This window comes from Panthera leo, chromosome A2, assembly GCF_018350215.1.
Source record: "Panthera leo isolate Ple1 chromosome A2, P.leo_Ple1_pat1.1, whole genome shotgun sequence".
NCBI lineage: Eukaryota > Metazoa > Chordata > Mammalia > Carnivora > Felidae > Panthera > Panthera leo.
In genome coordinates this window covers 131,324,992-131,348,244 of record NC_056680.1, presented here as the reverse complement: position 1 = coordinate 131,348,244, position 23,253 = coordinate 131,324,992, and the positions used below count along the sequence as shown (strand labels likewise).

The 23,253-nt window shown below is 33.7% G+C and overlaps 1 protein-coding gene across 1 annotated transcript in view; it reads right to left on the bottom strand.

The window, feature by feature from the left end:
• The window catches only part of FOXP2 (forkhead box P2), a 539,953-nt gene that overhangs the window by 477,354 nt on the left and 39,346 nt on the right, over positions 1–23,253 (bottom strand). Inside the window, exon 6 of the mRNA XM_042922589.1 lies at positions 16,435–16,579. The gene's annotated coding sequence lies outside the window, so the exon portion shown is untranslated. The remainder of the gene's footprint in view (positions 1–16,434; positions 16,580–23,253) is intronic.

The window sequence follows — 23,253 nt, the reverse complement described above, 5'->3', positions numbered from 1 at the left end:
TTCTCAGAATATAGTTCTACCATACCAGCTTCTGCGAGATGAAGATAATGGCTAATAATGGCTTAATGTGTTATTCCCTCCATAAAGCATTTATATTTAATAATGGTCCCCAAAGTCCCCTAGCTAAAAATTGAAAAATAAAACAATTTCAGGTCTTATGGAAATAATGAGGAGGAAAGCTGAAATTCTGGGACAGAGGGCCCTGGGTCTTCTTGAAGCCACACTGTAAAGAAGCTGCAGCAATTTTGAGGAAAACGACATTAACAAGCCCAATGTTAAAATCGGAAAGAATTCAGCTAAGAACCTTAAGATGCTGCTGCCAAATAATCAATTCAGAAATGGGTATTTCAACACTATAAAAAAAGGCTTTGAGCTGTGAGGATTTCTTAATAAAGAGGTCTAAAATTAAAATGGCAAAATAGCAACATCTATTAAATCTGAATGGTGGGTACATGGATTCTGCTAAATTAGTTTCTGCCCTTTTAGATATGTTTTCAGAATTTCTTAATCTTGAAAGTCATAAATCTCAAAAAGTAAAAATAAAGAAGTTCTCATTACAATGGACTCAGAAGTTTGTTCAACAGATAATTCTAATTTTGATGTTTCTCTTGTTTTATACCACACTAACTAATCTTCTGGCGATTGAGTGTGACAGGTTAGATAAAACACATCTGGATACAACAAAATACTTTATCCCAAATTCTACGAATTCAAGACTAGGTCAAGATAAGGCTTTGGGGGCTTTTGCTAAAACCAAAATTATAATAGAACATCACTAATTAGGTATATATATATATATATATATATATATATATATATGTGTGTGTGTGTGTGTATGTGTGTGTGTGTGTGTGTGTGTGTGTGTGTGTGTGTTAATCCAAGAAAACAGCTAATGAAACTATGTTGATACACTTTGCCAAAATTTGATATAAAAAATATAAAGCACACATAATATCATATAAAGTAGACATTTCAAGAAACTTAATAATGTTAATTTATATCGGCCTACAATTCATAATTTTCAGAGAACTTTCAGCTACATTATTTCAGTTCACAGGAGAAACTATAACTTGCATATTCTGTAGGGAAATGATACAAGTGTTAATTCAGCAGAAGTCTTGACACGCCAGCTGAAAAAGCTAGCCTTTGGCATATTTTCAGTTAAAAAGGCTCTCTTAAGAATCTTGAGTTAACTTGTTGAAACTGTTTAATAGCCTTGTATAAATGATAGTTGACTATATGACTGTGAAATAAAATCAATTCAGTTATGCTTTTCTATGTAGTTTAACTGACAGATTAACAGTCACCAGTTCCATGCTTCCACATTTGAACATGTAAACCTTAATCTGAAAACAAATGATTAAAGAGCAAGAGGTAGCAAAGGCTACACAAGAAGGTCATCTGATTATTGCACAGATGAAATTTTGATACAGAAGTGCTATGTTTAAAATAAATGATAGGAGGCAATTTCTGCACAACTTTTCAAAAAACGGTAAGCATTTTTTTCTTTACAAACACACAGCCCAACAGCCTGGACTTTTGTGATCCAGACCTCTACCACCACCCCCAATTCTGACGATCCCTGCAGGCAACCAACAACTGCTGTATCTGTGGAATGTGCTCTTTGAACTGTACAAAAGCCTTCAGCCTTTCCTGCATTCTGCAAACAAAAACTGCCAAGTGCAATTCTTTCTCTGATTTAACATAATACAAGTGTTACTTCTCCCCCCACCCTTACTTCCCTAGTGCCACCATGGTCTGTAATGTCGACATTTTTATAAATGCACAAAAAAAAGGAATCAGTTTTCCTAATCAAAATTAAATTTGTTTTAGGAGTATAATAGTTCAACTGAACATAATATAAAATTCAACAGGCACCATATTCCCTTTTGTGTATATGTTTTAAGAATTCTATTTCTATAGACGGATTCAAGGATTGAATGGGATTAGTCCTTTTAATTATATGACTAGGATCTTCAGCTTGAAATCTTTCTTACAAAAAAAGACAAACACAATAGTTGTTTATATTCAATTCATTTACCAAAAAAACTCATTAGAGCTAATAAGAATATGTCCTTCCAAAAGTGAATATCTCTTGATATTCAAAAGAAAATGAAAAGCAAAAGGCAAAGTAAGTCCTAAGATAGAGTTGCATAGATATTTAAACTCACCTACTAGTTAAATGCTAGAATAGAGCATTCTTCTAGCCTAGATCCAACATAAACTGCTTTTCTTCACTGAGTATGTCCTTGACATTATGCATACCAGAGTATTTTTCTTTCTCAAAAAGATATTAAACCCAGTACTGAAGAGTTAGTTCTATTTTTCATGTATATTAATGCTTCCAACTGTTGGTATATACAAATGAATTATCAGCTACATGACTGTATTTGAAAATACTTGAAGTTTTGTCCCTAAAACTAAGTTATAAAGGGATAAAGCACTATCATTTATTTTACACGCAAAAAATAATTATCAAGTAGAACCAGACATTCATTATAGGAGATGCTTAGAAAAGATAAGGTATATCTTTGTTCAAAAGAAGCTCACAATCAAGTTGAGGGGAGCAAGACACAAATGCATAAGGCAATTAAAACACAAGAATATATGTGACACATATTTGCCACTTCTAATTAAAATTAATTTATTCATTTCATGGCCTATTTCACCCAAGTTTAGCCTCATACCTTTTTTTGAGGACCAGAGGTATCTTAGGGTGTTACAAAGCAAGGCTGAACCTAACTGGCTTAGAAGTTGAACCATCCCATACAGACCAGAATTTCCTTTTCTATTTCAGTCAAATCCTTACCTTCTATGTCAGTCAAATCACTTCCTCTCATTGATGACATAAAAGCCTTTCTTACTAATTAGGTCACAGCGTATTTTATATTTTTATTACTGTATGTATTTAATAAGTACTTACTAAATAATGACAATATCTAGCAAAAGGTAGTTAAAGACTTATGCTTTAAAATCAGAGAAGTGAAGGTTCAAATCCTGGTTTTGTCAATAAGCTACTTAACTTTTCTACATCTCCGGTATAGCTGCAAACTACACACAGGTGATAGAAAGGAAGCTGCCATCTTGGAGTCTCATCCCCTCCAAGGAGCTGTGATTGAACAGGGTGTTAAAGGGCAGGAGTAGGTCATCTAGCACATAAGCAGTGAAGCACTTTCCAAAGAGAAGAGAACACACAAAGAAACATGGAATGCAAGACATCTTTGGGAATCACAACACAGAGAGAAGTTCTGAAATATTTAAGGTTGAGAAGATTAGGCTAAGAGAGGGCTTTAAGCATCTTCTACTTTGATGCTTGATTTTATATATATTAATTTCCTGGGATAAAGTCTGTGAAGAAAGGAAACAGAATTACCAAGTTTGAAATCTTAGGATCATCCTGATCTTTTACCCCATTCATCCATTATCAAGTCCCACAGAAGGAACGACATGCACAAAAGCCACGAGGCACAAAAAAAACTTGAAGCTATCAATTCATAAAATTAGGCCACAGTAAGTGAAGTAAGAAAGCAGAGTCACAAATATGCTGAGTACAGAAAGATGATGCTAAAGGGGCAGGTGTGGTCCAATTCTTGCAAGGACTTGTAGACCACCCTGAAGACACACTTTCCATTTTACCCTAAGTTCAAGGGAAAATATTTAAGATTTGAATAAAAAAATAAAAATCACCCACTCTTTATTTTAAAAGTTAAGTCTTGCTACCTAGCGAGTTAGAGGGGATTAAAGGCATAAAAAATTGAGGAAAACAGTCATGGCAGTTGTTGAAATAAAAGTTTTAGACTAGTATAAACTTTAGGGTAGTATCAGTGGGATGTGGAGAAAGAAATATATTTGTGGTCAAATTTGGAGGTTATTCAATCTCAATGGGCCTAGAAGAGTGAAGACAAGAAGAAGGGAGACATCCAGGTGACCCAATATTGATGACCCAATATTTCTGACATAGGCAACTGAGCGCATAACAGTGCTATTAATGCTATTCACTAAGACAAAAAGTATCTTAAGAGAAGCATATTTTTAATAGATGAGACAGGAGCTGACAATGAGCTTAATTTTAGATGGATTCCTATGGGATATTTAAGTAGAGATGTCAAGGAGACCCTTGCAAATGCAGAGCTCAAACTCAGAGGAAAATTGTAAGTTATAAATACAAAAGTGTGAGTCCCAAAACTAAGGTCAAAGCTTTGGAAATAAGTGAGTTCATCTAGCATAATGTACATACAGAGTGAGAAGATAAAGACAGAACACAGGAAAAGACCTACATTTAAGAGGCGGGTAAAGAGAGCACTCACAAATAAAACTTAGTAAGGGGAATAAGTGAAACAACATGACTTGAGAATGTGAGATGATACAAGGAGGAAGCAGTCAGCTGTGTGGAATATTTCAAGGAAGGTAAGTGATTAAAACTGTCTATAGACTTAGCAATAATCTCACTGAAGGACTTCTAGTTAAGCCGACTAGTCCAAACATAAAATTATATCCATTCTTTCCAAATTACTAACATAATGGCAATACAAGAATAAAAAGTTATGAACCCATGACAAAGATCACAGGAGAAGAGGTGGAACCCACTAAGACATGCCCAGCACACCTTTGTATGTACTACATGGTCTAGCACAGGTCCTCAATGAAAGTTGGTCAAAGAATCAATCAGTACTTTATTCAATCATTCAATCCCCATCTCGCAGAATAGGAAACTGGTCCAGGAGTCAAGAAAATGTTGAAGAGAAATCACCCAGAAGTTACACCCCAGAAAAAAGTTTCAAAACTGATGACATTGTCCCTGTCTTCCTCAGAGTGGACTTATACCAGCAATGTTTATATTTCTAGATTTTTTTAAATCTAAAAAAGAACCTAGTGTAATACACCATAGTTTTTTATTTGCTTTTTTTTTTTTTCTCACTCAAAGAAACTATTTTGGGCTCACTTAACAAAGATCATTGTCTTCAAGCACAGCCTTAAAGGATGTTAACTGCTCAGCCATTATAATTCATATTCAACATGGTCTTCCAAAGAATTGAGCCCCAAGGTAAAAGGCTAACATTTTACCTTGTAGTGCAGGGTAAAGAGACAATGTCCTTTTACGAGAAATAAAAATCAATTCATTTGGGGCACTTTGGTGGCTCACTCGGTGAAGCGTCTGACCCTTGATTTTAGCTTAGGTCATGATCAAATGGTAGTAAGATAGAGCCCCAAGTCGGGTTCTGTGCTGGGCATGAAGCCTACTTAAGATTCTCTCTCTGTCCTTCACCTACATGTGCATTCTCTCTCTCTCTCTCTCTCTCTCTCTCTCTCTCTCTCTCTCTCTCTGTGTGTGTGTGTGTGTGTGTGTGTGTGTGTCAAAAATGTAATATCAATTGATTCACCAAGTATTTATTAAAGGTGGCCTATACACCAGCACCACTCTGGGCACTGGGGACACAGGGTTGAAGAAAGCATACAGGAGTTTATATAATACTGCATGGAAATAATGAGAGTGGGAAATAGGATAATACCTTAGACACTGATTCTTAAAATCTAGTAGAAAACAAAAATTACTCTTTTCAGGTATCTGCATTTAAAAAGCATATACATGAGCATTCAACTCTATAATGAAACTATTCAGAAATTAGATTTCTTTAACCACCTCAATTCATGATCTATGCAGACATAAATTCAAATATAACTAGATTTAAGATAATAAAAACTAGGGGCCCCTGGGTGGCTTAGTCGGTTAAGCGTCCGGCTTCAACTCAGGTCACGATCTCACGGTCCGTGAGTTCGAGCCGCCGCATCGGGCTCTGGGCTGATGGCTCAGAGCCTGGAGCCTGCTTCTGATTCTGTGTCTCCCTCTCTCTCTGCCCCTCCCCCGTTCATGCTCTGTCTCTCTCTGTCTCGAAAATAAATAAACGTTAAAAAAAAAAATTAAAAAAAAAAAAGATAATAAAAACTAACAAACTCAAATTTAAAGCACTGAACCGTAAGAAAATATTCATAAAAGTAGGAAAGCAACAGAAATATTATTTTAAACTGCACAACAAAACCCAAACTATCTTTTGCACAAGCCTACAAATAACCAGTTAAGTATAAAAGATTTTGAAAAATTAAGAAGCTGGCAATAATTGAGTTTCTGTTAAAAATTATCTGTACAATTTACTCTGAAAACCAAACATGGAATTTTTGAGTTGAAGTTTGGTTCGTTAATTCGAAACACATTTGTTAGTGAAAACAGTGTTGATGCCCATGATGAACAAGATGGAAGGATAGTGATAGAAGAGATTCTGGGGGCACCTGGGTGGCTCAGTTGATTAAGCAGCCAACTTTGGCTCAGGTTATTGATCTCAAAGTTCGTGAGTTCAAGTCCTGCACTGGGCCCTGTGCCGACAGCTCAGAACCTGGAGCCTGTTTTGGTGTCTCTCTCTCTCTCTCTGCCCCTCCCCAGGTCATACTCTGTCTCTGTCTCTCTCAAAAATAAATAAATGTTAAAAGAAAATGTTAAAAAAAATTATAAAAACAATTAATAAAAAGAAAGATTCTGTAGAGCAATAGTGCACTCTTCATTTGAAGAGAGAAACTAGGGGTTGACTAGATCAAGACTAATTAAGGATCATGGGAAAAATGGCAAAGAGATGAAAACTATAAAAAAAAAAAAGTAATGGCAACAAATAAACTAATTAGATTCCTTTCTTTGGGATTAATGTTGACCCACCTCACTGATAGTGTCAAATTTTAAAAAATCTAAATTAAAGGTCTTGCTTTGGTCATTCTACCAATACTGACTCTCTCTGTTCTTATATCTAATAGAAAAGATAAATATCTTAGTATGATCTACTAAAAACTATAGGAATACATGCTATTTTCATAAATCTCAATGGAAACAACAAAGCAAATTTGGGCTCCACATCACCATTTTGCCTAGGACCAAACCTTCAGTAAGACTGTCATAAATGTGATATAAACTTTTCAAATTACATAAATTTTCCAAACTATCAGTATACATGCCACTGGGTAATCAAAAATCAAGATCAAATAGATACAATGACTCCATTATGCAGGAATAAGAGAACTCTAGTAAAGAAAGAAATTTCAAACATTGAAGGAAGCTACCTTTAAGTGGATGGTTGGGAAAATCCACATGGATTTTGCATGGACATTAGAATGAACATTTTATAGGAACATAATCAGGAGTAATTTAACAGTGGAAACAATAATAATGGAAGCTTTTTTTAACCCATATGCCAGGTGATGTGTGGCATGCTTCATCTCTTCCCCACTCATTTCCCCTAAATCCTAGGAGATTACATTTTATATAATGCCTCTTAAATAAGCAGCATTTATACTCTGTACTTGATGAGTATGATTTACAATAAAACTAAAATTACCACTTCATAGTATAACCCTATTAGAAATATAGTAGTGTATTGAAGAAATAAATACATGATATTGTAAAAACTCATTCTACTTCAAGTTGTAACCTTAGGAGAACTCTCAAACATATGCATAACAAGAAATATACAGATATATTTGCTACAGTATTGTTTGAAATAGTAAAAAATGAAAAACAACCAAATTGTTCATCTACCAAGGAAGAGTTTTTAAAATAAGTATGCTTTATTCAAACCATGGAATGTTATAAAGCAGTTAAAAGCTAATTAATTATTATCACCCAAAATAGCAAAGATGGAAAAAGACAATCTCAGTGTTGGCAAGGCATGGAGAACTCAAACCCCAGACATTGATGGTCAGAAGGTAAACTGGGACAGACAAGCACTTCAGAAGACCACATGCAGTATCCACTAATGTTGACACTATGATATAGATAACCTAGGATACACATACTAAATTGATATGATGATGTATATATTCTATCAAAGTTCTACTCCTAGCTATATAGATGCACACAATATGTAAAGGACATGTAAAAGAATCTTCAGAGTACTATTATGTCTAATAGTTATAAATAAGAAAACAACCTAGATGTCCCAAAATAAAATGGAAATAAATAAACAGTAATATATTCACGTATTGGAATACTAGATAGCATTCAGGGTAGACACTCAGATAGACAGAATAATGTGGAGGAAGCTCGTAAATCTAATATTAAAAACAAGCCAGGGGTGCCTGGGTGGCTCAGTCAGTTAAATGTCCGACTTCGGCTCAGGTCATGATCTCACGGTTTGTGGGTTCAAGCCCGGCATCGGGCTCTGTACTGATAGCTCAGAGCCTGGAGCCTGCTTCAGATTCTGTGTCTCCCTCATTCTCTGCCCCTGCCTGGCTAGCACTTTCTCTCTCCCCCCCCCTACCCCCCACCAAAGAAATAAAGAAACATTTAAAAAGTTTTTAAAAATAAAAAATAAAATAAAAACAAAAGCCAGACACAAAAGATCATATGCTAAATGATTCCATTTATATAAAGCTCGAAAATAGAGAAAATGAATCTATGGAATCTATGTTGTGAGAGGTCAGGATATGGTTTCCCTGGTGGAAGAATATCCTGGGTGAAGGATAGTAACAAAAAGGAGGAAAAAAGATGGGGAGGCTCTTATAGTACTGGTAACATGCTACTTCTTGAACTGGGTACTAGGTACACAGATGCATTCATTCTGTGAAAATTCATCAACACATAATTTATGATTTTTGCAGTTTTCATTATACAACTAAAAAAATCATGAATGTGTTTTATATATATATTCATATTTATATATATATTTATATATATACATATATATAACCAGCTTACTCTAAAAAAAACTAAAAAATCAGACGTGTGTATCAATATGGATAAATTCCCTGTATAATTTTGCAAGTAAAAATGTTTCAGAAGGGTAGATTTGATATGATGCCACTTCCATTAATTTTAAAATCACAAAAAACAAAAGGTAAGATATATAGATAAACACCAACTTCAGTGTAGCACAGAAAGAAAGAGAGAGAAAAGGAGACAGGATGAAAGCACATAGCTTTTACTGTATTTGTGGCATTATATTTCTTAAAAAGAACGAAATCTAAAGAAATATAACAAAATATTCACATATGTCAAATTTGGTTATCTGGATGCCTATAATGATATTTTCTGAAAGTTTACAATATTTTAAAATAAAAATCTTAAGGAAAGCTACCCTTTGGATTCTGAACTAACCAGAATATTTAAAATAATTTTTAGTGAAAAACATTCCTAACTAATTTGCCCAGATCAGCAAATTAACAAATATTTTCATTTAGCTTAAGTTAACTGAGATGACTGATGGGTGCTTACTTTAGGTAAAGGTATTAGGTTTTAATACACATAATGCCTTTTGGACAAACCTAAAATATGATCCACATATAGAAAAAAAAAAAATGGTATACCCTTATTTGCCAAAAGAGAAGTTGGACCTTTTAAGTTGTACAACAATAAAATCACTAAACATTTAAGAGAGTTCAGCAGAAATGACCTTCAGAGCCTATCTGTGGAGAACATACACCTTCAATATACTCTGATACCTGACCCAAGACCACTTTGTTGCTTCTTAATGTTGTCCCACAGGGCTATCCTCAAAATGGGGCACTTAAGTAATAGTGGTTACATGGACAGAACTGTCAACCCCGCAAAACCAGGTCATCAGTACACCCACTAAAAAAAGTTATTCATCCCAGGAATACTGAGTCCCTTGTCCCAGATATAATTTTGCATCATTAACTTGGAGGTGGATTCAATGTGTAACTCACTGGTCTTTCGAAAAGACTGAAGCCACCATACACTTTAGGTTTAACAAGAAGTTTTATCGTCACTACCCTGCCTTTAAAATATGAAGAGGTGTGAGAAAAATACAAGTTTTAACTAGTTAGGGTTTTTTTGTTTTTTTGTTTTTTAATAATAATCACTTCAAACGAACAGGTCAGGCTTTCCTAATACTTATCCTGGTGGATCTCATCCTATGTCTTTAAGCATTCTGTCCTTTGCTACAACCCTTCTTTCAGTGTCTGAGAGCAACTAATTAGTTAATATTTTAGGTAGTCTTTTAGAAATCACAAGACACAAATTCAGGTGAGATATTCAGGCATGCGCTACTTCCTTAAGATATTAACAGCTGCTTTTGGAGTGCCTGGTTGGCTCAGTCAGTTAAGCAAGCATCTGACCTCAGCTCAGGTCCTGATCTCACAGTTCTTGAGTTTGAGCCCCACATCGGGTTCCGTGCTGACAGCCCAGAGCCTGAACTTGCTTTGGATTCTTTGTCTCCCTCTCTCTCTGCCCCTCCCCTGCTTGCACTCTGTCTCTCTCTCTCTCAACAATAAATAAATGTTAAAAAAAATTTTTTTAAGATATTAACAGCTGCTTTTGCTAAAAAAGTCTACATTATTAGAAGAGAACATGGAACATTACACTTTATTTTGTTAAATTTTTATTCTACAAAGATTCAAATCAGTTATGGACACAGCTCTGTAAAGCTGCCCCCAAGAAACTGGTGCCTTGCTATTTAGTGAAAACAAAATCATACAAATGTCAATTTTTCAGAAAGATTCAACTTCAACCTTGCATTTTTTATCTTGTTAAAACTGACATGTTTCTTTTCAGACATATAAGTTATTTTGTTTTCCATATTCCCAAACATCTTCTCAAACTGACAGTGCACATCTTTTTGAACTCAAATCAATGTGTACTAATTAATAGATCATTCTCTGAATTATACATTGAATGAGATTAAAAAAAGAATTCTGTTGTCTGCCAGGAATTTTTAAAGGAAAAATATTCTTTAGATCTTTTAAAAATGTATACACATTCCAGGTAGATTAAATATAAAATTATGAAAATACTAGGGCACAAAGAAATAATAAGCTTTTAAATATTTCCATGTGGTGATAGAATTCCTTTCCAGACTGTATCATTTCCAGAAGAATTCTCTGCTTCAGAACTTAGTAAGTGGAATAAATGGCTATATATTGCACATTGCTATAAGAGATACAGAGACTGAGATAGAGACAGAGATATATAAATGGATACAGACAAACACATAAATATACATATATATGTATATAAACACATAAATACATACAAATATACACACACATTCATTTATACACACACACACTTCTACATATATACAAAATAAGCAAGAGAAAGACCACTACCATTAATTAAATACCTGCTGTGTGCCAGGTATTTTTTGTGCTTGGAGATTTAATCTTCATCTAAGCCTATAAGGAAATTATTATTATTGTTGTTGTTGTTGTTGTTGTTGTTGTTGTTATTGTTATTGTTACTTCTCACATGCCAAACTTAATCCAAGATCAATATAAACAAATAACACGGCAGAGCAAACATTTGACCCCAGGTGTGTCAAATGCAAAAATGGGACTATTTCCTACACGGTATGCTTAAAATACGTTTCAGATTTTAAGTATTGCTTTGTGTCTCTTTAACATAAAAAAAATCATTCTGGCACTAGGAAGAAACATAGCTGATTTCTGAAACAAAATCTGATTTTATTCCCAAAATTTCAATATGGCAAGGGAAAAGTTGCTACAAAGATAATTCTTAGTTGAATATGTTCAAAATGTAATTCCTTGGTAATCTGGGTTTTGGCCAAGACAAATCAAAATCATAGATATATTACAAATGCCAAGTTTTCAAAGAAACAAAAAAAATGCAATAGCAACAGATGCATTCTCCCGAGACATTTGTGTTGAGCCTAGCTGTATCCAGAATCTGAAGAAAAGGGGGATTTTTTTTTTTCTGTTTCGTTTTTATGAATAATAAATTCCTCGTTTCTGTTAATGTCAACCAGTTAAATAAGATTATATTTACTCCTTGGAAAATTAAACAAAAGAATATACTGAGAAAGAAAGGAGAAAGGAAAGAGAAAAAGAGGGAGGGGAAGAAATAAAAAAGGAAAGAAAATTTTAAAAGGGGTTACGAAGGAGTCCATATCTGGTACTTTTAAAACCAAATCTATATTTGAAAATTTGTATTCAAAGATGGGATACAAAGAGCATCTGTGTTTTTCATTTCTTTTACAACATACTAATGTTAAAATTAACAAATTAACTTTAATTTACTTAAGTAAAAAAGTATTTCTGAGGATGGTGGACCACTGCACAAAATGTATTAAAATTGAAGGAAAGAAGCTATGAACAACTCAATAAAGAAGAATGTTTCATTATTACAGAATGAATTTGTGTTATATTACCAAAAAAAAGTATTTATTTTTAAAATCAAAACTGAAACATCTATCTTAAAATAAAGATACATTTATGCTAGGTAAATAAATTGTCATAAAAAGTTACTAAATATATTCAAGTATAGAAGTCTTCCTTCATGGACATTAGGACTTTCCCCAAATGAAACAATGTTTTGCGAGATCACAAAATATTGATTTTAAATTGCATCTTTTTAACTTTGAATACTCAGATCAAATTTGAAATTACCTTTTTCTCAGAATTCTAACTAACCAAATCAATGAGATTTTTGATTTTTAAAATTGTATTAGACTTACAAAAAATTATCTAAAATATCTTATTTTTTAGAGTAGTTTTATATTCAAAGAGAAATTGAGCAGAAAGTACACAGAGACCCATACATATTCTCTTCTCCATCTCCAAAATACATAAAGTTTCTATTATTATTAACATCTTGCATTAGTGTGGTACATTTTCTACAACTGATGAACTCATACTACAACACTGTTAACTAAAGTACAGAGTTAGGGTTCACTGTTAGTTTTATACAGCTCTATGGGTTTTGACACATTCATAATGTCATGTATCCACCATTACGTTACTATACAGAGTAATTTCACTACTCTAAAAGTCCACCTATTCAAAAAAATAAAAAATAAAAATAATAAAACTCCACTAATTTATCAGTCCCTCCCCATAACTCTGGCAACCTCTGATCTTTTTAAGGTCTCCGTAGTTTTGCCTTTTCCAAAATGTCAGAGAGCTGGAATCATACAGCATATAGCCTTTTCAGAGACCTTCATTCATTAATATTAAATTTCCTCCATGTCTTTTTGTGGCTTAATAGGTCATTTCTCTTGATCAATAAATAGTCCATTATATGTATGTATCACAGATTGCTTACCCATTCACCTCCTGAAGAACATCTTGGTTGCTTCCAAGTTTGAATAAAGCTTCTATAAACACTCTTGTACAAATTTTTACGTGGACGTAAGTTTGCAACTCATTTGGGTAATTACAAAGTAGTACAATAGCTAGACTGCATGGTAAGTATTACATGTATGTTTAACTTCATAATAAACTCCCAAACTGTTTTCCAAAGTGGCTGTATCACTTTTCATTCCCACCAATGAATCACAGTCCTTCTTGCTCCACATTCTTGACAGCATTTGGCATGTCAGTGTTTCAGATTTTAGTCATTCTAATAGGTATGTAGTGATATCTCATTTTTTAATTCCTAATTCCCTAATGAAATAAATACTAAGCATCTTTTCATTTCCTTGTTTTCCATGTGTATATCTTTTTTCATTAGATCTGTTTAAAGCTCTTGTTTATTTTTATTTTTTTAAATTTTTTTAAATGTTTAAGTTTTTGAGAGACAGAGAGAAAGAGAGAGAGAGACACAGAGCAAGAGCAGGAGAGGGACAAAGAGAGACAGAGACACAGAATCTGAAGCAGGCCTCAGGCTCTCAGCTGCCAGCACAGAGCCTGATGCGGGGCTCAAACTCATGACCGCAAGATCATGACCTGAGTTGAAGTTGGATGCTCAGCTGACTGAGCCACCCAGGTGCCCAATCACTGTAGTTTTATACAAGGTCTTGAAGTCAGGGAGTGTCAGTCCTCTAACTTTGTTCTTCTTCAATATAATATTATTTACTTGTTGTCTTTTGTTTTCCAGATAAACTTAAGAATCAGTTTATCAATATTCACAGAATAAACTGTTGGCATTTTATTCTGATTGTGTTGAATATGTAGATCAAGGAAAGAAGATGCGACATTACAATTATATTGCATTTGTTTCTGCAGAGACATGGAATATCCTGTAGATCTTTGATTTTCTTATCTTTCATCAGAATTTTATAGTCTAATATTTTAACATAAATATTATATATTTTAATGTATGTATTTATATTATATATATTTAATATTGTATTTTATATTAGTTAGATAGATGATAGATAGATAGAGAGATAATAGATTTGTACCTGGGTTTCAGGATATTTTTGGTGCTAATATAATGGTACTATATTTTTATTTTTTTGAGTTTTATTTATTTTGAGAAAGGCAGGAAGAGGAGCAGAGAGAGAGGGAGAGGGAATCCCAAGCAGGCTCTGCACTGTCAGTGCAGAGTCCCATGTGGGGCTCAATTTCATGAACCACGAGATCATGACCTAAGCTGAAATCAAGAGCTGGATGTTAAACTAGCTGAGCTTCGCAGGTGCCCCAATGGTACTCTATTTTTCATTTCAAATCCCAGTTGTTCATTGCTGGGACGAAGGAAAACAACTGACTTGTATATTAATCTTGTTTTCTGCAAACTTGTTATCATTTATTACTTACAGGAGGTTTTAGTTTTGGTTTTATTTGGTTGATTTCTTTGACATGTTCTACATAGATAATCATGGTATCCGCAAATGCGTATTTCTTCCTTTCCAATCTGGCTGCTTTTTATTTCCTTTTCTTATTACCTTAGCTAGGATTTCCAGTATAATAGTGAATAGAAGTGATAAGGACACCCTTGCCTTATACCTGATCTTAGCAAAGATGCACTTAGCTTTTCATTAATGGCTGTGCATAGCATAAATATCCATGCAACCACCAGCCTAGTGAATCAATAGCATGTTGCTGACATACCAGAAGCTCCTAGAAACTCTACCTCAGTGTTTACCACCTACCTAGAATTTAACTATTATTCTTAATTTTGCTGTAATCACTTTTTTGGAACTTTATAGAAAAGAAATCATACATACATTATTCATTTGTGCTAGGTTTTTTTCACTCAACATTATGTTTATGAGATTCAAGCATGTTATTATTGGTATACTTAATCTATATTCATTGATTATATATATGTAATATTGTACATATTACAATGTACAATATTGTAGAGAAGATCCACAAAAGTTTTCTGTAAAAATAATATTTTCCAATCCTTCATCAATCTCAAACCTGTAAATAAGAGTTTACCACTTACTCGTCAAATCTAAATAACTTTTTAAAATTTCTGTCACACTTTTCAATAGCAAATATTAAAATTTTACATAAGGAACAATTGTTTCACATCAGCAAAAGGAATAATAATGTTTGTAATGTTTCCCAAGGCATCTCTATCTAGTTCAATGACAGAAAAATTTAGAACTAAATATCTAAGACCAAAAACCACTAAAGTTTTTTTTATCTACATAGTTTATGCTAAATTCAAAAATCCTAATTCATAATTGTAGTGTTGGAAATGGCCAGAGTGTTTCCAGGCTCTATCAAATGTTCTAAACAATATTAAATGTGAACTGATAAATTATGAAGATTTCTTACTGCAATCTACTTTGACAACTTTGTCAGATGCTATGTCAATAAGAATATCACATTTAAAACCTGTAAAATTCATGTTTCAATTTTGACATAATTTCCATGATTCAGACTTTTTAAAATCAAAACAATACTCTTCCACTGAGCTCATTCACTGAAGAATGAAAAGGGTTATCAACTGTTAACCGAAAGTCAAATTTCTGGCAGTAAGCCGTATATCACATATCAAGTGCCTTATCACAAGGGCGATGCAGTAAGTAACTTTTCAGATAAAAGTGACAACTGACAAGAAATTTCTTCCCAAGTAATTTTCCCAAAACAAGCATTGCCTTTAATCATCATTCTTCCTACCAGTTTATAAACAGCAACTGAATTCTTTCTATATAATCATGAACACACATCTTTTAAGTTCTTCCTAATGAGATAGGGAATCAGTCCTTCCAGTACACTGAGCTGACAAAATTTATATATTTTTATAGTGGATTATGGATACAAATTCATTCCAATTCATTTTCACTATGCAAAGTGAAAAAAAGGTCTTAATGTCTCTCTTACTGGAAGGTGGATTTAAATAGATATATTAAGATAGTCTTATTCTCAGATATAAAGAAATAAAAAAGAAAAAGAAAGAACTAAAGTTTAGTGCAAAAAGGGATTATGATGGCACAATTGCTGATATTAAATCAAAGGAAGTTACCTTCTTTTCATCAGAATACTCTCAAAATTCTTAACAATTCTTTGCCAGAAGATAAAATTAAAAATAATCCATTCTGCAGTAAATAGTATTATTGCAAAGCATCACCTTATGTTACGATTCAGAAAATGTTAACACAAATAGAAATTTAAGGTTAACAGCAAAAACACCTATATATTTTGTACAGAAAATACATCCAAATATTTGCATCACATATTTTTCTACTAATACCTGAATAGCTACAAAAACTGAGGGATGGAAAATATAGAGTATAGATGACTTACATTTGGAGGGTTAGACTTTAATTCTCTCTCCCAGGATTGAGGAGTCTTACTCTTTGTGCTTACAATGCTTCTTTCTCCAGGGTATTCTTCTACTTCCAGAATAGGTCAGGACAAAGCTTCAACAGACTTCTATTATTTGTTTGATCTAGGGGGAAATTATACTTTTAATCAATTATTACAAAACGCATCAAACTTTTTCTTACTGTGCTGGTGGGTGGGGGCTTCTCATTATTTTCTGTTGGATCTGATGTGAACAGAGAAAATAGGAATTGCCATTGTTGAATATTATAATAAATAAATCAAGTACTTTAAATTAACACCACTAAAAGAAACCCACATCCATCTTCTTTTTCATTTTTATGGCTAAGCAGCATAGCAAGAGAAAATTAATATTCACAATCCAAACGACTACAAAAGCCTACTCAAATGTATTTTTAAAAGACTTTAACATAATTTTGCAAATCCATGAGTTTGAATGGACTGGCAGAGACGATTAGGTATCAAATATTTTTACTCATTCATTTTAATGTCTTAGAGCTAAAGAATTACAGGATGATTAGAAAAGTGTAAAGGAAAATCCATTTTTAAAAATTTTAATGGAATAATAAAAAAAGATGATTTCAAGAGCATGAGACAGACCAGAAACAGATAGCAGAAGGTCTGTAGGCAGGGCAAGAGATCTGGAGTAAAAATTTTAAAGATGGTACAAAGGTTAGGAACTGCTATTCAAACAAAGCATGTTGGTCAAATTAAAGTACACAACATGGGTACGTCCTAAATCCTGATTCATGTTAATTCTCTAGCAAATCTCTAAGATGTAAAAACGTAACACATACTACCTTTACAAGGACACTGAAATGTGATGTATGATTATCTGCTCCATGGTGGTATGAACATTCATAATTTTAAGGGAATTAATTGTATTCTACAAATTTTATCAAATTATAGTTTTCTAATAATGGATATTTTCTGCCTCATTAAAATGAAATATTAAGATAAATGTCTTCAACTTGTGCCATACCCTAGATCACACTCTCTTAAAGTCATTCATATTGCGTTCCATTAAATAATAAATTAGAATATAGGGGGAACTTTTGGAGAAAAACTGGAAATAAAATATAGACGTTTTGGGGAAACGTATCATTTAAAGCCAGTTTTTGCTCAGATATATAAGAGTATTACACTTGTGATTATTATTACAAAAAGAAAACTATAATAGGATTATGATAAATAAACAAAATCAATCAGTATCTGTATCAAAATAGCCAGATAAGAAAACCAGAGATACAGAGGCAGAAGAGTACTTCTTTAAGCCATCAGTGTAGTCACAAATTGATACTCGTGTGGTCACCTTTGTTTTTAACCATTGTAAGGGATATTTACCTGGCATACTCCAAAATTATCTCCAGATGAAACAAAAACACAAATTAGGCTACTAAAAATTAAAGCTTTGAGGAAACAAACTCATTTGAGATTAGAGTTTAGGATTACAGAAAACTGCAGTTTTCTTTTCAAAAGATTCAATTAATCTTGGCCTAATGTAACAGTCTTACTACTCAAATTTATAAACATGCACTTTCTGTATGAATGTCTCCATATGGCTTTTCAAACATAGGTAGTTCCACTTTTGTTTCTAGAACACAGGAATGGTTTTGCTGTATTTTGGATCAGTGAAGATCAATGTGCATTCCTTTAGGGAAGCCTTTTGAACTGACAAAGGATGAATGATTGACATCAGTAACAAATACTTTTTGTTGTCCTGGACTGACATGTCATTTATAGCAATACCTATGCTAATTAATGCCATACATATCTACCAGATGTGTCAGAGAAATATGCCAGACCCTTCAGAGAATATAGCTTGAGTGTGGCTAAAATTACATTATAGATATGGAAATGTATCCCTTTGTGATATAGAACTAATCTCCCTCCTTCCCTTCCTCTCTCTCCGTCACACACACATTCACACACACATGTGCACACACGCAGAATATACTTTCTAGGGTAGAGAAAACCCCATTTATCCATATAATCACCTATGCCTTGTATTTTCCACTGGTATTTTTTTTTGTTTTTTACTGCAGAAAGCAAACTGTACCTTACCAAGTTTTAATACACTATAAACTCAACCCTAAGAAATACAGGACATAAAATATAAAAAATACAAGTTGTGGCCTTCACAAACTACACTATCATCATGACACTTTACCATATTATATTAAAATTTTGTTCTCAGATCTTCAACTACACTGGTAGATCATTAACAATGAGTACTATTATTAATCATCTTCATTTCTCCATTCTCTAGGACATAATTTGGTATACACTGGGTACCAATTTTTGTATGTGTGTATTTCTTAAATAAAAGTTAAGTTCGACAAGGTCATCAAAATTACACATAGCATTTTTGTCAATACATTCAATATATACAGAGAAAGAATTAATAATGTTGGCAACTAAAATCCGTAGTCATTGAATCAGACAAACTGGTAAAGAACTCCTCTCAGCGTCTGGCACATAGCTAGCACTCAATAAATGTGAACTGTGAACTATAATCAGGGTGAGCATTCCTCCCTGATTGCAGGGGTTAAATGACATTCATCCTTACTATAATTATTAATAGTTATCCCTTTCCTTCTTTTTTTTTCTTTTTTTTTTTTAATTTTTTTTTTTAACGTTTATTTATTTTTGAGACAGAGAGAGACAGAGCATGAACGGGGGAGGGTTAGAGAGAGAGGGAGACACAGAATCTGAAACAGGCTCCAGGCTCTGAGCAGTCAGCACAGAGCCCGACGCGGGGCTCGAACTCACATACTGCGAGATCGTGACCTGAGCCGAAGTCGACGCTTAACCGACTGAGCCACCCAGGCGCCCCTCCCTTTCCTTCTTAAAAGTCTCCCAGTTTAGATGATAACTTTATATAGTCATTGAAGGTAGAATTAATTATTATTCATTTATCATTTGATTATTTTTGTCAATAAATTTTTGGGTTTTTTTTTCTTTTTCCCATGATGCTGTTATATGACAAGAATATTTTGTTAGGATTAGAATAAACAAGATTCATTCTTTTAACATGAACAAATTCACATAGATGGTCAAAGGTTTACTAAATCCTCACATCCTTAAAGCTAAACATTTTATAATCAACGTAAGGATCACTTCCTAGCTGACAAATCCAAATGTGAATTCTTAATTCTTGATTTGTGTAACTTCTCTCACTCAGTTTATTTTTCACTCCTTCCTTTTTAAAACTCTCCCTTTGGCTTACATGACACTCCTCTTTCTGAATTCCTCTCCTAACTCTGAGATCTTTTTTCAGTCTCTACTAGTTCCTATTCTTAGGAGTACCTCCTCAATGTCACTTTTCCCAAGACTTCATTCTAGACCATGTCTTAACCAGCCACTGTATTTCCAGTATCAACCACTACCTGTGGCAAACAATACCCGAATGTATATATTCAGGCCACACCTCTCTCCTGACTGGCAGATGTAAAATTCCTACTGATTTTACAATCTCCTTTCTCCAGTCTTAACTCCCTCTAACCCGCACTCCACAACACAAGCCAAGTGGGTTTTTACTTTTTTGTTTATTTTCTGAAATACAAATCTAGTAATATTCTTTCTAGCCGAAGGAAACAGTCAACAGTTAAGGAAGGAATGAAGTCCTTCAGAGAATTCACAGACAACAGAAGACAAGGGGGGAAATCCAAACCTACTAGAATGAGAGGGAATCTATTCGTGATATCTCATTTGTAATGCGAGCATGTTTCACTTACAAAAATTATTGCGTGCCGTGGTTAGGTTTCAGGGCAAATATTACTAGAAAGAATAATATGGTAAACAAATACATTATGAGGATCACAAAATACCACTCACAAAAGAGCACTCAAGTTTTAAGTATATACCATTGTCTCTATAAAGTCTCTTCCACCTCTACAATGATAGTCCTTTTCCTGTTTCTCCAAAGATAATTTCAAATTCATAGTCTTCACATCCATCAAATATCTTCAAACACCATTCTCACCATTATTCTTTGCATAATACACCCAATCTGACAAAGTTTTCCAAATATATATTTCATAAAATACCCAAAGCTAAGACTGAAGCAGGTGGGTGTAAGATAAAATAAAGTTGTAGGGTACTAAGGTAAAGTCTCAAAAGGGGTGGGTTTTAACCCTCTCAGATGACTGTATTTGCTACTGCCTTTGTTGTGTAGGCATGCAGGCTTAGTCTTGCCAAATGTGAATTTTTAAGACAGGTTGAAAAAGCAATGTGTGTGTGTGTGTGTGTGTGCGCACGCGTGTGCGACAGAGAGACAGAGAGAGAGACAGACAGACACAGAGACATAGAAAGATTCAATTTTTAAGATTTAACAAGTTTTATATTTTTTTAAAAAAAATGGTAAGTATTAACAAATATTATTTGCAAGCTCTGTAAGGGACATGGATCGCCCCTTTTTGACATCAAGGTTAAGTTGAAGAGCTTAGAGCCTATGACATAAAAGCCATGTATAACATGGTTTATCAAGGAAAGTGTGGTCTGTGTTCTGACCAACCAATAAAAACTCTTTTGGCATATAATCCATTTACATGTTAAGATATGCTTGCTATTTAATTTCATTATCTAAAACAGCCTGTGAGTGCAACTTTCCATCCTCTCTTTGACTCAGCTCTTTATCCTCTACTGCCTCTTAAACATCTTCACTTGAATATTCTGGTTCTGACCCTTCTTCAAATTAATAATGGCTTATATGTCTTCAGAATTGTATCTCAAACCTTCTGTTTACTCAAGAGCACTCAAGTTTTCTTAAATATATACCAAAAGATGTCTCTATAAAACAGCCTAAAAACAATGTCTCTTCCACCTCTACAATGATAGTCCTTTTCCTGTTTTTCCAATGACAATTTCAAATTCATAGCCCTCACATCCACTAAATATCCTTAAATACCTCTCTTACCATTAATACTTGCAGAATACACCATTATCTGACAAGGTTTTCCAAATATATAAGATGTTTTTATAATCTATGAGACTGACATGGGGGAGAACTGAAACACATGAATACCTAAATTCAATAAATTTGACTTCAAATCATAGAAATATTTCCCTGGCGCCTTTCCTTATGAATGTATCAATTAGTGTCATTTAACAGAAGGGGTTCCTCAATATCTACCAAGTAAATCAAAACTTGTTAGCCCAAAACCTAAGGCCCTTCATTTTAGCACCTAATCTGCCTCTCCCATATATTGTTCCTCTTAGTCTCCCTTACATTCCAGAATAGAATCAACCATTTCATGCTTGCCTTGATCAGCCTTTAAAGTCTCAATTTGCTCCATCTAGACTGTGTCTCACCTCTCAAATTCTATTTGTTCAAATTGCACTATACCTCAATTCAATTACCATCTCCTCCATGAAGCACTCCCTTATTTTTTTAGCCAGAAGTAATCAACCCGCATAGCATTTTCTCCATCTCACATGTAATTAAAAACTACTGAAAATACAGAATATGCCTTATTTACCTGTGTCTTTCTTAGAAATAATTTTTACTACCAGTATTTTCAAGTTTAAAAAAAAAAAGCCTCTCAAAAATATGTGTCATGGAGAACTACCAAGTCATTATTTGACTTATTCTGTAGAAAACCTAATAGACAAACTATACTTAGTCAAATAAAACATTTGGTTTGAAATATCTACTCTGAATTTCTCAATCAATATTAAAATTTAGAACTCACTGGGGTGCCTGGGTGGCTCAGTCAGTTCAGCATCTGACTTCAGCTCATGTCATGATCTCACGGATCATGTGTCCGAGCCCCACATCAGGCTCTGTGCTGACAGCTCAGAGCCTAGAGCCTGCTTCGTTTTCTGTGTCTCCCTCTCTCTCTGCCCCTCCCCTGCTCGTGCTCTGTCTCTCTCTCTCTATCAAAAATAAACATTAAAAATTAAAATAAAATAAAATAAAATAAAATTTAGAACTCAAAACAAAATTATATGTTTTTTGCAAAAATCGTGTTATATGACAATGTATTTTAAATGATATAATAAATCTCTCCATAAAGACCACTAACGTAATCCTCTGCATTTCATGGAAAGTAAAATCAAAACTAGCATACTCAACAAATCGGAGGTTACCAAAGGGGTTGTTAAGAGTTGAAAAAGTACAAAATTACATTCCAAAGTCTACTTTTATTAGTGGTAAATTTCAGAAAATGGAATATTCACATCTGAATTATCTTAGGGAAGAGAACTCACTTACATAAACTTTGGGTCAAGCATGAGACCCGAAATAAAATGAGTTGTCAATGAATGACCAGGATCTTCTAATTGGGAAGACTTCCTTTGCCTCTGGCTCACCCTATAAACTCCTCCATAGTTTATAGGAAAGATTCACAGAAGAAAGTAATTTATCTAAGATCTCAGAGAGTGTAAGCGGCACAGATAGGACTGGAGCTGGGTATAACTGTCCTAATCCAGTCGTCTTTCCTTTCAACCAATGCAAGCCAAATTTACTCAAAACGTAATATATAAATATCCACATATAATCTTTAATTTCTCTAGCTATGTTTCAAAATAACCATTTCCACTAAATAACAAAGATAATCAAAATTAGAAAATACCAATATTTTTTGTACTTGTAGTCTCCAGAGAATGCTTATTACACTATAAATTTCACATTACATGTATTTCACTTATATATCATACATGTTTGTAACTAGAGTCAAATAAGGATATCACACTTCTAAAACTAATAATCTTCCATTCTTAAAAAGGCACAACCCATATTAGCATCAATAGATACACATTTAAAGGAGATCTACTCAT